Source organism: Dipodomys ordii, unplaced genomic scaffold (assembly GCF_000151885.1).
Source record: "Dipodomys ordii isolate 6190 unplaced genomic scaffold, Dord_2.0 Scaffold157, whole genome shotgun sequence".
Classification (NCBI taxonomy): Eukaryota; Metazoa; Chordata; class Mammalia; order Rodentia; family Heteromyidae; genus Dipodomys; species Dipodomys ordii.
Genome location: NW_012267373.1, coordinates 5,770,781 through 5,785,886, shown reverse-complemented (window position 1 = coordinate 5,785,886; position 15,106 = coordinate 5,770,781). Strand labels below are relative to the sequence as shown.

Sequence of the window (15,106 nt, the reverse complement as noted above, 5' to 3'; positions counted from 1 at the left end):
ATTGACTTAAATACATTCCTTATCTTTAAAAGGAAAAGGAATAGGGTCATTGAATAAATCACATGTGTTCACAGTCTTGTCTGGTGTAATAATATACTACACAAACACATTATTCTGTAGTCAGAAGGGTAAGGGGACATTTGAAGCAGGAATTGCCCTTGAGGAGACCTTTTTCTGTTTAAAGAATAGTGCAGTGAAAGACCACACAGTAGAAGATAACAGAAAATATCTTCTGTGCCTTCCCCCACCTTTTACTTTCACCTTCTCTTTTGTTCTCTAAGGACATCTGTTGTAATCATTATTCTGTGCAATTCATAGGTGCATAGCAGGAGGTATATCATATTTCATTTATTATTTTGTCTACTATAATTATTGCTCTCTTTTCTATCATGCCATTGTGAGTTTTAAAATATTTTATTAAAGATATGAAAGTATGTTATAGAAAATGTATTAGGGACTGTAGGTAGAATATTTTTTAATTCTTAACTATCAAACTGATTCAATAAAATTCCTTTGGGACCCTAATGAGCTTTTATTGAGTTTTAAAGAGAAAACATACTAAAAAGAAATGGCTTTTTGTTTTGTTTTTGGTGCTGGTCCTAGTGCTTGAACTCAAGGCCTGGTCACTATCCTAAGGTTTTTTACTCAAGGCTAGTACTCTACTACTTGAGCCACAACTTCACTTCCAGCTTTTTGAGTTAGTCAATTGGAGATAAGAGTCTTACAGATTTTTCTGTGGTTTTGAACCATGATCCTTAGAACTCAGCCTCCTGAGTAGCTGGGTTTACAGGCATGAGTCAATAGTTCCACTAAAAAGAAGTGATTTTTAAAAATGAACTTTAAATTTTATTCTTAGTGTTAATCACAATGGACTTTTAGGTAATTTCAAGTAAAATTGAGTACTGAGACATTTTACTTGAAAAATTAATGAGCTCATAGCTCCACTTCCATCTTTTGTGGTGGTTAATTGGAGATAAGAGTCTCACAGATTTTCCTGCCCAGGTTGCCTTCAAACCACAGTTTTCATATCTCAGCCTCCCGAGTAGCTATATAAGCATAATGCACTGGCATCAGGCCTTTAAGAAATTCTTAATTGTGAGCAAGAATTATGTGAGAAATCCAAAATTGATGCATCATTTTAAATATTTTCAGTAGTTTGATATTTTTTTGTCATGGATGTAACTCAAAATTCAAATTTTTACTCCTATTAGAGGTTCCTAAATTGCCATCCAAGTTTATCCTCGGTTTATCTTTTAGTTTTTTTTTGAAATTTATGTTTAAGGATTTTTAAAACTTTTTTGTTATAAAAAATTTCAAACATATCTGAAAGTAAAGCAAACACTATAATGAAATCACCCAAGTTATGTTTGAGCTTTTAGTGCTATATAATCCCAGATATTATGATTGTTTATATTCAATAGATAAACAGGAACTAAAGAAATGCTATTGTTTAATACACACTTAAAGAATTTATGTAGCTGGGCGCTGGTGGCTCAGGCCTATAAGCCTAGGTATTCAGGAGGCTGAGTCTGAGGATCACGGTTCAAAGCCAGCCCGGGCAGGAAAGTCCGTGAGACTCTTATCTCCAATAAACCACTAGAAAACCAGAAGTGGCGCTGTGGCTCAAGTGGTACAGCACTTGCCTTGAGCTGAAGAGCACAGGGACAGCACCCAAGCCCAGAGTTCAAGCCCCACAACCGACAAAAAAAAAATTCATATAAATCAAAATTTTAATAACATCCAATTATTTTTCAGCCTATAACAAGTCTTAATCCAAAAGCTTATTGGTGGTCAGCATATTTTTTTCTCTTAATATTTTTATTGTTACTGTCAAGGTGATATACAAAGGGGTTACAGTTATATAAGTCAGGTAATGAGTACATTTCTTTTTGAAGGTCACCTCTTCCTCATTTTCTCCCAGTTTCCCTCTGGCTCCTTTACCCCATAAGTTGTATAGTTCACTTTCAATGTAGTGTCTTGTGAGGAGCCTATATTTTTCTCATAGAAATAACAAATACGAAATGGCTTTTAGCTTTTAAGCTTTCTCATTAATTCCTCAAGGTTAATGAAAATCTACCCACTACTTTTTACATTATTTCAATGAGAAAATGCCTCCTTTGCAACTTACATACTGAGGAACATCACCATCTATCTTCCCTTCTACTAAAAATGGGAACTTAAGCTCTCCTGCAATATGGATCATGTCTGTCATGATGAGTCCTTAAGATTTCTCAACAGAACTAGCAGAAACTCACAGAAGACAATGAGGAGAAAGATTGTGTTCTTTACATTCTCTTCTGAAGTTGTTCCTATGCTGGGGGTTGAGGAGGTTAGAGAGTCAAGATCTCCTGTAATAGGGATTATGCATCTGATTGTTCCTACCTCAACAAAAGTAGCAGGAACTTGAACAGTAGAGGAATCGGGGTGAGGGAGAGATGAGAGTACATTCTATCCATATCATTCTGAAATTATAATTTTTTCTGCTAGTAGATTTTGTTTCTGTACTTTAAAAGAAGTTCTTAAGTATAAAAGAAGGAAAATGAAACCCTTCTTTATAAAGCTTATAATACAGACTTTTAAAAATTGTTTTATTATTTTTTAAGTTTCTGATAGAAAAAAATCACATTTATTGGCTAAGGCATGCCTAAGACAACAACAAAAGATTCCTGTGTGTTAAAATAATAGATTATAAGTATAGTTACTAAACTGCCAGTAAGCTAACACTAGGTTGTTGGAATAATGCTAATAATGAAACTTTAGAGTATGTGAGGATAACAGATGGAAACAGATAAGCTACACTGCTACTGTCTGCTAGTCTATACTTGCACCCTTTCAATTTGACTTTAAATTCTTACTCTTTCAAGGACTTTCTTCTCTAAGCCAGTCCTTAGAGGCACAGCACTCTGCTAATTAATTTCTCCTCATCTTAGATATATATGTAAAAAAACAAAGTGCTATAAATATGCAAATACTTTATTGGTATAGCAAAAGGAGCAAAATTCAGAAAGAGTGGAGTAAATGAAAATAAAAGCTTTTCAGAATTAGGAATCCTATATATTATAGTGTTCTATGACCTGAGAAAGTCACTTAAACCTTCCTGGATGATCTATAAAATGAATTTAGCTGACATAAATTAGCCTTGTTCCTTCTAGCTCTGAAAAAACAAAATTCCATACTGCAAATAGTCATTCTAGAATTTGAAAGTCTTCATATGTGGCAGTAGTGTGGCAGGTAGATTTCCTGTCAGCTCATACAGGCTCCAATCTCACATGCCCTCCAGAGAATACAAATGCTTGTAAGTGACTTAACAACAGACTCCCAAAGCTAACTACCTCCTTTCACAGAGGGAGAAATGTCAGTAATCCTTATATTCAAAAAGAACCAGACACACTTTGTGCATTGACTGAACTTAATGCAGCATGGTGTACAACAGCTTCCCCGCAGGCTAGATTGAGATTTGGCCTATTATGTGTCAAGGAACACACAAACTACTACTTTATACAGGCTATCGTGCTTGTCCTCACAATAACCCTGAGAGATGGGAGCGCTGTCCTCATGTTATAGATGACGGTACTAAGAACTAGTTGATGGAGATAATCATTGGTGTAACTGGATTCAAACCTGCTGTGAGAATGAAGTCTTGGTTTCCTACATTGTACTTATTCACAAAGTAGTTACTGGATTTGGGGGTTACACAGCCTTAATTGCCATCAGTTTCACACCTACCAGCAACTCAAAGCAACTCTGGCTCCTCTGTGGAATCTGAACCCTACAACAATAAGAAAGGGCTAGCTCGTGTCTCTGAAACGGTTTACCCCTAACCCAAGGAAAACATGTTCCACGTCCCCAGCCCAGCTCTTCTGAAGTCTCACAAGCCTGCCCTGAAAACCTCCTATTACTGCAGCTGGGAAACTCAGAATGTCAGTTAGCTCTTCGTTAACTTATGACCTCCAGAGCGCAAGACGCTCCACTGAGGCAAGGACAGTGAAAGGTGGACAGAAGAAAGCGGTCTTGAGCCCACCCTGTCCTGGGCTGGATGCCAGAACCAAGAGCAGCCTCAGCCACCAAACCTCCAGCCTCCAGTAGGCAGCCCTGACCCCCGGCCTCCAACCCCAGACCTCCGAAGCTCCAAACCCCCAAAGGGGAGGCTTTCCCCTTCTTCCCGTCCTCCTCCTCTGCAGGCCTCTCGCGCTCCCCAGGCCTGCCCTGCCCGCCGGAGGCGCCTCTCCGCAGGCCTCTCCAGAGGGAGGCCCGGAATGACCTCCGGAGGAGGTCCCAATGGCCTCTCGAGGCTTGCCCTGTCCTCCACAGGCCTGCCCTGCTCCGGCAAGCTTCCCTGGCCTGCCGCCTCTCCCTCCACTCCTACTACTCTCCTTCCTCGGCACTCCCTAACTCCATACTAGCTAACTAACGGTTTTTTCCTAATGGTTTTCCCCTCAGGGTTTTCCCCAAACCGCTTTCCAATTGCCATTTATGCTCCTCCCCCAAGCTGCCCACTGTCCAATCACTTCCTGACAGCTCACCATGTGGGGCTCGATGCTCCACCCCTCCAGTACCATGCCCTGCCCCTTTCGGCACCACGCCCCACTCCTCCAGCCGCATGCCGGGTGGGGAGGTGACATCAGCCTCTCAAAGCCCTGCTCTGTCAGGTGGCCTGGGCTGTGGAGCGGTGAGGCTCGCTTCTTGATGCCACGCCCCCTCCAGTAGGCCGGGCCACAGGGCCATGCTTTTGGGCCCTGCTGATTATCAGACCCCACAGGTTATTACAGTTACTGTAATAGATACCTAAGGCTGGGAAAGTGGCTCAGTGGTAGAGCGCTTGCCTTGCATGCATGAGGCCCTGGGTTCGATTCCTCAGCCCTATATAAGCAGAAAAAGCCGGAAGTGGTGCTATGGCTCCAGTGGTGGAGCTCTAGCCTTGAGCTGAAGAGCTAAGGGACAGCGCCCAGGTCAGAGTAGTTCAGGCCCCACGGCAGACAAAACAAAACTAAAAAAGAAAGAGATCATGGTCATTTGGCTCCATTACCTTTAGGTGCCCATCACGTAGAAAGCACATGATAGAACCAGCTGTTCACATCATGGCAGTTAAGGAAGCTGAAGACTAGTATCCCACAATCCCCTTTGAGGACATGACCCCACTTCCTATAGGTGCCTAGAGACCAAGCCTTAAACACATGAGCATTTGGGGAACTTTCAAGATCCAAACTGTAGCACCCACACACTTTTGATCTACAGAGGCACACACTTTTCATTCTACAGAGAGTTGTTCACCTGCAAGACCTTATTCTGCACCAGAAACATCAAAGGTTAGTAGTTCTAAATTTCTAAATTCCCAACAGCAGATGAAAGGCTATCCAAATTTAAGACATTAAGCTCAGAAATTCCCAGAAATAGCTTAAGGCAGTTCTTTACATACATCCCTAAGACCTACAGCTTTAACCTCACCTGGGAATTTATTAAAAATACAAATTCTTAGGCCCCATGATAGTCCTACAGGATCAGAAGTGGGGTCTAGAAATATGTGGTCTTAAAAATTTTATAATTAAGTAGTCGTGCAGAGAGGTAACCATGCCATAAGTCAGTATAATGCATGAGTACAATGCATCTTGATCAGTGTTACTACCCTTTCTATCAGTTATACTTATTTATTCATGTATTTACTTATTTGTTATATACTTATTTATACATTTATATTTATACTTATTTATACATTTATATTTATACCAGAAGCATTGTGCCTAGAATATGTTAAGTTACATTTCCATTCTGTAGAAGAATGAAAAGCAATTTGGAATAAATAATAAAAACATGCTAATTATAAACATTCTTACTAGTTTAAGCAGTTGGATGGGCTAAAAATACAGACATTTTTTAACTTTTTTAGTTAAAAATCTAGATTCTCCCATGTTTCATTTGTTGATAATATATTAGTCAAGTTTCTTTGGTATGCATTCTTTTTTTTTATTGTGAAAATACTGTACAGAGGGGTTACAATTACATGGGCAAGATAATGAGTACATTTCTTTTTTTATATGTATATATATTATAATAAAATATTTATTTAAAAAAATTTATTGTGAAAATACTGTACAGAGGGGTTACAATTACAGAGGCAAGATAGTGAGTACATTTCTTATCAAGCATTGTAGCCTCCTCCTTTGTTTCCTCTTCCCATCCCTTCCCATCCACTCCCTGCCCCCCAACCCAATCCTCCTCCCCCCCCACACACCAAAGTTGTAAAGTTCATTTTCAACATAAGGACTTGTAAGTCTCATTGTTGCAATGGGTGGTATGTATTCTTAACAAGTAGAAACTTTTTTTTTTCCAGAGAATAATCCTCCCTCATTATATGCACTAACTTCTAGGCCTTGTAATCATGGGTTAAACCTAATTTGAACATTTTGCATTGTTTCAGCAAATATTTTTCAAATTATCTATCTGACAAAAGTCAAACCTACCTGCATATGGCTACATGGACTTTGCCTAAAAGTGAAAAGTGTCCAGATACCAGATATCATAGGCTCATGCCTATGATCTTATCTACTCAGGAAGTGAGCTCTAAGGATCAAAGTTTAGAGCTAGCTAGACAGACAAATCCTAGCATACAAATTTAACGCTGGTACCAGAACCTCCCTCCACTTCAAAAAAAATTGTGAAAAGTTGCATAGATGTATTTAAAGACAAAACTTGAACTGAACAGAATAAACAGTTCCACCTAAGAATTATAACTATGTTTCTCTACCTTTAGATGTAAATCAGAATAGCATCATGACTCTTAAATGTGTCTCAAGAACCTATCAAGTTAGTTTGGTTCATTTTGCTTCATTCATATTAAATGTTAGGTTGATTGTGAATAGTGAATAGTGGTTATTTTGTAACATTTCATTACCACACATGCATGGTAATTACTAATAAGATTTGGCCTAATTTTTTGTAAAGGGGGAAGAGAGGAGGGAGGAAGGATGGGAGAGAAATAGCACATTACCTTATTGCTAAAAAGAATATGCTATGTAGTGATAACTGGTCTTTGAATCACCATATTAGGAGTGGGAGAGATTTCAGTCTTGAAGCTCCTGTCTAAAGATTCCATAATAGAAATTTGGTGTAGTGAGACAATTACAGAGATTTAGGCTCAAAATACATATGCATGTGAACGTAATTGAATAATATTATAATTTAGGTATGAGCCCCCTCTTCTCCAATACAAAGTTTTAAGAAAATAAAGTATTTTTAGAGAATCAACACACTGTTCATGTCTTGTAAAACACCAAAATTACTATTCTGTTATCCTGAGTTTCATCAACAAACAAAACACAAAAGGATAGTCTATTACCTCATCAGCTATTTTACAAAGTTTAATATATATTTATGGTATAATTTACACCTTTATTTACTTGAAATTATTTTGATATAAAAGATACCTGTAGCTTATGAAAAAATACTTTTCCAGCTTCTTATATGAGATGGACATTAGAAATCTTCATAGTCCTTTTGAAACATTTTTAATATTCCAGCCTCTTACAATAAGGATTTTTCCCTCTATGACATTAATTTCCTCCTTAAAGTTTTCATTTCAGCAGTAATCTTATGGCAAATGGGAAATACACATAATAAGCTCATTTAAATTTATAATGCATTGACTCTTTTTTGAAGGTAGTCTTGTAATAGGGAATTCTAAACAGAGAATCAGTTTTGCAAATGTACAAGGAAGCTACAAACCTACCAACATTACATTCACTTAGCTATACATTTCTGAAGCACATCTGCCCTTACTAGAGGGCAAGATTTGTTCTCTCCTCAGAGTTGCATATGCATAATAAAGATGGGTAGATATTGATAATTACTTCTGCATGTACATAGACTTAGGCACAAAAACACTAGAGAACTGTTTCAAGTGTGTCTTGGGTTAAAGTGACCAACCATGGCAAACCTATTTATTCCTGTTCTCCTAATCTATTGCTTCATAGCTTCTCTTCTTCAAGCCACCAAGACTTTTCTCCATCTTCCTTTTTAGCCCTTGTCCCTCCTCCTCTTCTTCCTTCTCCTCCTCCTCTTCACCCATGTGACTGAAACTCAGGATCTGGTGCGGTCCCTGAGTTTTTCTGCTCAAGCCTAGTACTTTCCCACTTGAGCCATAGCATTACTTCCAGCCTTTTCTGAGTAGTATATTGGAGAGTCTCACAGACTTTTCTGCCCTCGCTGGCTTTGAGCTGCCATCCTCAGATCTCAGCCTCTTGAGTAGCTGGGATTACAGGTGTAAGCCACCAGTGCCCAGCCCTTTGAAATTTTTTGAAATTTGCTCCATGGTCCAGTAGATGGTCTTTCTTGGTGAATATTCCATATGTATTTTTTTTTTTTTTTTGTCATGGGGCTTGAACTTTGGGCCTGGGCACTGTCCCTCAGCTCTTCAACTTAAGGCTAGTGTTCTACCACTAGAGCCAAGCACCACTTCCGGTTTTCTGGTGGTTCATTGGAGATAAGAGTCTGACAGACTTTCCTGCCCAGGCTGGCTTTGGACTGTGATCCCCAGATCTAAGCTTCCTGAGTAGTTAAGATTACAGGTGTGAGCCACTGGCGCCCAGCTCCATATGCACGTCTTATATCTGGCAGTTACAGAATAAAGTGTTCTATAATGCAATTAGGCTAAGTTGGTTGATAGTATTACTAATGTCTTCTGTCTTTGTTGATTTTCTTTCTAGGTGTCCTATCAATTACTTTTTTTTTCAATTATACTAATAGAGTTTAATTCTCTATTATTGTGAATTTGCCTATATCTCATTTCAGTTGTATTAATTTTTACCTTTTGTATTTCTAAGTTCTATTAAGGTATTACATTTTTAGAATTGTTTTATCTTCCTGATAGTTGACCCTCATACCATATGAAATGTTCCTCTTTTTTTGGTAATATTCTTTAGCCTGAAATCAGCTTTGTCTAACATTATAATTAGCCATTTCGGTTTTCTTATCATCAGTGTTTACATTTTATAGGATAAAGAAGGATAATAAAGATAGGAAAATATTTCTTATTTTTTATTTATAGTTAGGCCTTTCTCTGTTGTCCACTCTGACATCGCTGCTTCTTAATTGATGTGCTTAGTCCATTTAAAGCTAATGTAATAATTGTTATGACTCAATTTGTTTACTATCTTACTGTTTCTTTTCCGTGTCTTTTTGGCTGCTCTGGGCTTTCTGGAATGTGTCTTTAACTTACCAGTCTACCTTCAGTATTATGGCTTAATTAGCATACTGTTCTATCTCTGCCCTTTTATCTTTTGTGTTACTGCTGTTAGCTATCCAGATACAAATTACACACCCACAGTATTTTAAAAGTATGTTATATTTCAAAGAAGTTAAAAAATGGTAAAAGATACTTTCTATTTACCCACATAGATACCATGTCCAATATTTATTCCTTTGTGCATATTTGATTTTTCATTTTTTATTTTCTTCAACCTGAAGAATTTACATGATAATCCCTTGTAGCCCAGGTCTGCTTGCTGTCAAATTCTCCCCCCTCTTTCTCTCTCTCTCTCTGTCTCTCTCTCTCTCCTTTTGGTCAGTCATGGGGCTTGAACTCTAGACCTGGGCATTGTCCCTCAGCTCTTCAGCTCAAGGCTAGCGCTCTACTACTTGAGCCACAGTGCCACTTTCCGGTTTTTCTGGTTTATTGGAAATAAGTGTTTCACAGACTTTCCTGCCGGGGCTGACTTTATACCAAGATCCTTAGATCTCAGCCTCCTGAGTAGCTAGGATTATAGGTGTGAGTCACCAGCACCTGGCTAACAAATTCTCTTAACTGTTGTTTTTAAAATGTATTTATTGAAACCAACCCAGATGCCCCTCAGTAGATGAGTGGATCAGGAAAAAGTGGTATATATATATACAGTGGAATTCTATACCTCTATCAGAAAGAATGACATTGCTCCATTTGTTAGGAAATGGAAAGACTTGGAAAAAATTATATTAAGTGAAGTAAGACAGGCCAAAAGAAAGATAGGTCCCATGGTTTCTCTTATTTGCAATAACTAGTATATGTCTGGGACAAGCAGAAAAGGTCAGATAAGATGATGTTAAGTGAAATGAACCCCAACATAGGGACACAAGTGGCTTTTTCTTTCTTGCTATTGTTTCTAAGGTATTTATAAGGTACCATGTGATTTTTTTTGTTGCTTTGTATGTCCCTCCCCCACGGTATAACCCGTTTTCACTGTATTTGATGTTGGTATAATTTGGGGAGGGGAAGGGAAAAAACAATTTGTTTAAATAGGATACAGGTAGACCCATTGCAACAATGAGATGTACAAGATGCTATGTGGAAAAACGAACTTTACAATTTAGGCAGGGTGAGAGGAGGTGTAGTTGAGGTGGGAGGGCAGGGATGGTTGGGGAAAAACAAAGGAGGCGGCAACAATGCTTGATAAGAAATGTACTCATTACCTTGCTCATGTAACTGTAACGCCTCTGTACAGTATTTTCACAATAACAAACATTAAAAAATAAAAGGTATGTGGGAAATAGAAAAAAATAAAATGTATTTATTGTTGGGGGGGAGAAAATGGGAGAAAAATGAGGGAGAGGCTAATAATGTTCCACAAGAAATGTAACTGTAACCCCTCTGTATATCACCTTCACAGGGAGGCTTGGAGCCTCCCAAGTGCTAGGATTATACTTGTATTATAACGTCTGGAATTATTTTTTTAAGTGTCTTCTTTTTTCCTTTTTTTTTTTTGTTGGTCTGAACTCTGGGCCTGCGCGCTGTCCCTCAGATCTTCAGCTCAAGGCTAACACTCTACTACTTGAGCCACAGTGCTACTTCTGGCTTTTTCTGCTTAAGTGATGCTGAGGAATGGAACCTAGGGCCTCATGTAAGCAAGGCAAACACTCTATCACTGAGCCACCTTCCCAGTCCTTTTCCTTTTTTATTTTTGTTTTTTTGTTTTTGTTTTTTTTCGTAGTTACTAGTCTTTGGGGGCTGGGAAGGTGGCTCAGTGGTAGAACGCTTGTCTTGCATTCATGAGGCCCTGGGTTCGATTCCTCAGCACTACATAAGCAAAAAGAAAAAAGCCGGAAGTGGCGATGTGGCTCAAGTGGTAAAGTGCTAGCCTTGAGCTGAAGAGCTGAGGGACAGTGCCCAGGCCCAGAGTTCAGTCCCCACGACTGGACCCCCCCTCCCCCTCCAGAAAAAAAGCCCTTAGTTACTAGACTTTGAACTCAGGGTCTTGCTCTTGCTACATAGGTGCTGTACTGCTAAACTCAGCTTTTTATTTATTGAGATGGTGTCATGAACTTTTTTGCCTGGGCTAGTTTTTAACCACAATCTTCCTGATCTCTAGCTTCCAAGAAACTAGTATAATAGACATGAGCCACCATGTCCAGCCTTAGCAGTTTATTTTATTTTATTGTACAGATGATGTACAGAGGGATCACAGTTACATAAGTAGGGTAATGAGTACATTTCTTGTCCAACAGTGTTACACCCTCTTAGCAGTTTGATTATATGCCTTAGTGTTGTTCTATGTTGATCTCACTCAGGGATCATTGAGTAGTAGAGTCATTAGTTATTAGCTTTCATCAATTTTGTGAGCATTTAAGCCAATATTTCTTCTCCCTCTGCCTTTCCTGAGTATCACACTATATAGTCCAGGCTCTTGGCCACAGCCTACCAAGTGCTAGGAATATAGTAATGCACTATCACACCTAGGTCTTCAAATACTTTCTCTTCCCCTATTCTTTCTCATGTCTCCTTTTGAATTGCTCATTTTTGAACTTGAAGTGGTTCCACAAGTCCCTGGGATTCTATTGTGTGCTTCAGGTTATATAATTTCCATTACCCATTTTCCAGGTTTACTGATCTGTTGTTGTTAAACACATGCAGTGAAATTTTTATTTCATGTAATATGTTTTTTAGCTCTAAATTGTAATTCTATTTGTTGTTGTGTTGTTAATCATTGTTTTTAAATTATTGCCTGGTTTTCTTATATCCTAAACATATTTGTCTTAAAAGTCTTTTTCTATTTATTCTACCATGTCTATCAATTCTGAGTATGTAGTAGTGGATTTTATCATGGCTGTGAGGTTGTTTGGTACCTGGTTCATATGTCTAAATTTTTTATGTCTATGTCTATATTTTTATTGGTGCTGGACATTGTGATTACCACACTGTTGTATGTCTAAATTTTCTTATCTTCCTCCCAAACATATTCTGTTTTAGCAGGCAGTGAATTTACTTAAGATCAGCCTGAACCTTTCAACCTTAGTTTTATGCTTTGTTAAGATAGTTCTACAGCAGAAGATGACAAAGTTTTTCTTTAAAGAGCCAGATAGTAAATATTTTGGGTACTACAGGCACCATAGCTTCTTTACATATTTGTCCTTCTTCCTTATTTAACAACCCTTTAAAATATAAAAATATAAATGGCATACTTTGTAAGCTATGAATTTATAAACCATACTGTGGGTTGGATTTGGCCTATGCAATGAACTTGCCTACAATTCTTCTAAAGAATTCTTTAGGGTTACTTAGCCATATTTTTTAGTAATATAACCTTTCTCAGAACCCATTATATGCTCCTATGTCAATTCAGGAATGCTCCAGGATCTGAGATTTTACACCGTGTGTAAGCCAGCAAGTGAACTCGCCAATTTCACAGATGCTTACAGAAGGCATGAGACTCTTAGTTAAGAAGCAAATGGCCTTATTTACACCGTTGCAGATAGCATAGGCTTCATCTTCTCATTAAGGTGTCCCTTTATTCAAGCCCTGTGGGAATACTGTAGGTGGGTGAATATTTTATATATATTGGGGGCTCCATCACATTTAAGGATCTCTGAGCTTAGCACACCTGTAATTTTGTAAGTTGCTAGAAGGTCCTCTCAACTTCACCCCTGAAAGCCACCAGTTTTATTATTCTTATCAAGAAACAAATGTTCTCTCTGGTCTGGCAGGTGACAATGTACTTTCCCAAGGCTGCTGGCTATATGAACATCTTTGGAAAGCTACTCTAGGAAAAGGGTATCATTATATGTTATGGAAGATTGTCTCTTAGTGTTCACACATTCAAGAGCTTTTCCATTGCTTGTAACTCAAATGTTTGCCATCCTGTGAAAATGTTGCTCAGATTGTAGTTATTTGTCTTACATTGTTCTCCCCGTAGTTTTTCCCTGGCCCTATGGAGTTCCGTTTTACACATATTTGTTTTAGTATTCAAGACTCACGATGACTCTATGTAGATTTCTTGTGCTCTATCTCTTCACAATGTTCTCTTCTTTGGTTCTCTGTTTCTCAGATTACAATCACTTAGTTTTAAGTTTCAGTCTATTAAATTCAGCAAAACCATTCTGTTACTGGGAGCTGGTGGCTCAAGCCTGCAATCCTAGCCACAGGAGGCTGAGATCTGAGAATCACAGTTCAAACCATGACTCAGATTTCAGCTTCATGAATAGCTAGGATAATAAAGAGTTGAGCCACTAACACCCGAGGCCACTTCAGCTTTTTGTTTTTTGTGGGTTAATTGGTGATAAAAAGTCTCATGTTTTTTTCTGCCCCATCTGGCTATGAACCATAATTCTCAGATCACAGGCTCCTGAGTAGTTAAGATTATAGGCATGAGCCACCAGCAACTGGCTTCAAATTTTTTTCTTTGCAGTTGGACATTTTCTTGGTTTTGGAAATAATTTAATCATTTTTATTAAAAAAAATCTAGCCTTCCCATTCATTTTGAGGATCCAAATCACAGAAATTATATAGAAACTGGGGCTGGGAAAGTGGCTCAGTGGTAAAGCGCTTGCCTTGCATGCATGAGGCCCTGGGTTCGATTCCTCAGCACCACATAAGCAAAAAGAAAAAAGCCGGAAGTGGTGCTGTGGCTCAAGTGGTAGAGCGCTAGCCTTGAGCTGAAGAGCTGAGGGACAGCGCCCAGGCCCAGAGTTCAGGCCCCACAACCAGACCCCCCCAAAAATATTATATAGAAACTTACTATAATGAAGTCATATTTTAAATATTGTAGTTGCATTCTTTCTGTGAAGGTTTAATAAAGCATCATTTGGATACTGGAGAAATAGCATACTAGTTTTACTCTGTTACATATCTGCTTGTTGATGAAAATGGTACAGAAATTTGCCATCTTCCCTACCTCCACTTCTGGCTCCCCTCTTTTGCTCATCCTAATCCTTCCTAAAAAAGGAAGAATGAGCAAAGTAAATGGACAATTCCATCCTGTGTCGTTTTGGCAATTCTGTCTGTTTTGGGAGAATATCTGAGAACCTTAACTTGGGGCACTTTCAAAAGAGTAATGGTTCCTGAACTTGGACGAGAAGAAAAGATAAGCCTTCTACCTATGTTGTCTTTTAGATGTGAAGATTTTTTTAGACAACTTTTTGCTGTTGTTTTCTTATATCCATTGCCAATAGCAGTCAAGTATTGCAGACATGAATCGTGATTTACAAAAATATTTTAAGTAGTTCTAGAATGGTGTATATAGGAACTTATAGGAGTTTTTGTGTTGTTTTGTTCCTTTTTTGCCAGTATTGAAGTTTGAGTTCAGGCCCTTACACTTGCTTGCCTTCCTGGCTAGTGCTCTATACTTGAACCATCTCTCCAGCTTTACTTTGGGCTGGTTAATTGGAGGTGGAGTTTCTAGGGCTTTCTACTGCTCTGGCATTGAACTTTGATTCTCTAAATCTCTGCCTTCTGAACAGCTAGTATTAGCTTGGTGCCCAGCTAATACAGGAGATTTCACATTTAAAACCTAAATATTTCAATGTCCTGCGAAACAAGTTTCTGTCATAGTACAAAACTGATCTAAGTAACCAATATGTTTGCAACAGTGAAATATTGCTCTAAGTATTGTTCACAGTAGCCATTTTAGCTTTACTTAGATACATTCCCATCATTCAGCTTTGGTTTTCTGTTCCATAATAAAGGTCAAATTATTAAGAAATAACTTCCTTATTATTTTGTTTTGTTAAAAGTATCTTTAAATAACTCCATAGGTAGCTGTTTGTTACTTGGTGTGTGGAAGAGTAACAAAATGAAATGAGAGAGCTATCATTTAACAATTGAGAACATACTTTACTCATTTCACTAGGATTAAATACCGCAGGAGAA

At 38.2% G+C, this 15,106-nt stretch overlaps 1 long non-coding RNA gene across 1 annotated transcript in view; it reads left to right on the top strand.

Annotated features, from left to right (window-relative positions):
- Positions 1 to 5,250: 5,250 nt before the first annotated feature.
- Positions 5,251 to 15,106, top strand: part of LOC105998188 — a 59,494-nt gene continuing 49,638 nt past the window's right edge. The window contains exon 1 of the long non-coding RNA XR_001175678.1: positions 5,251 to 5,306. This is a non-coding gene — a long non-coding RNA (uncharacterized LOC105998188). The remainder of the gene's footprint in view (positions 5,307 to 15,106) is intronic.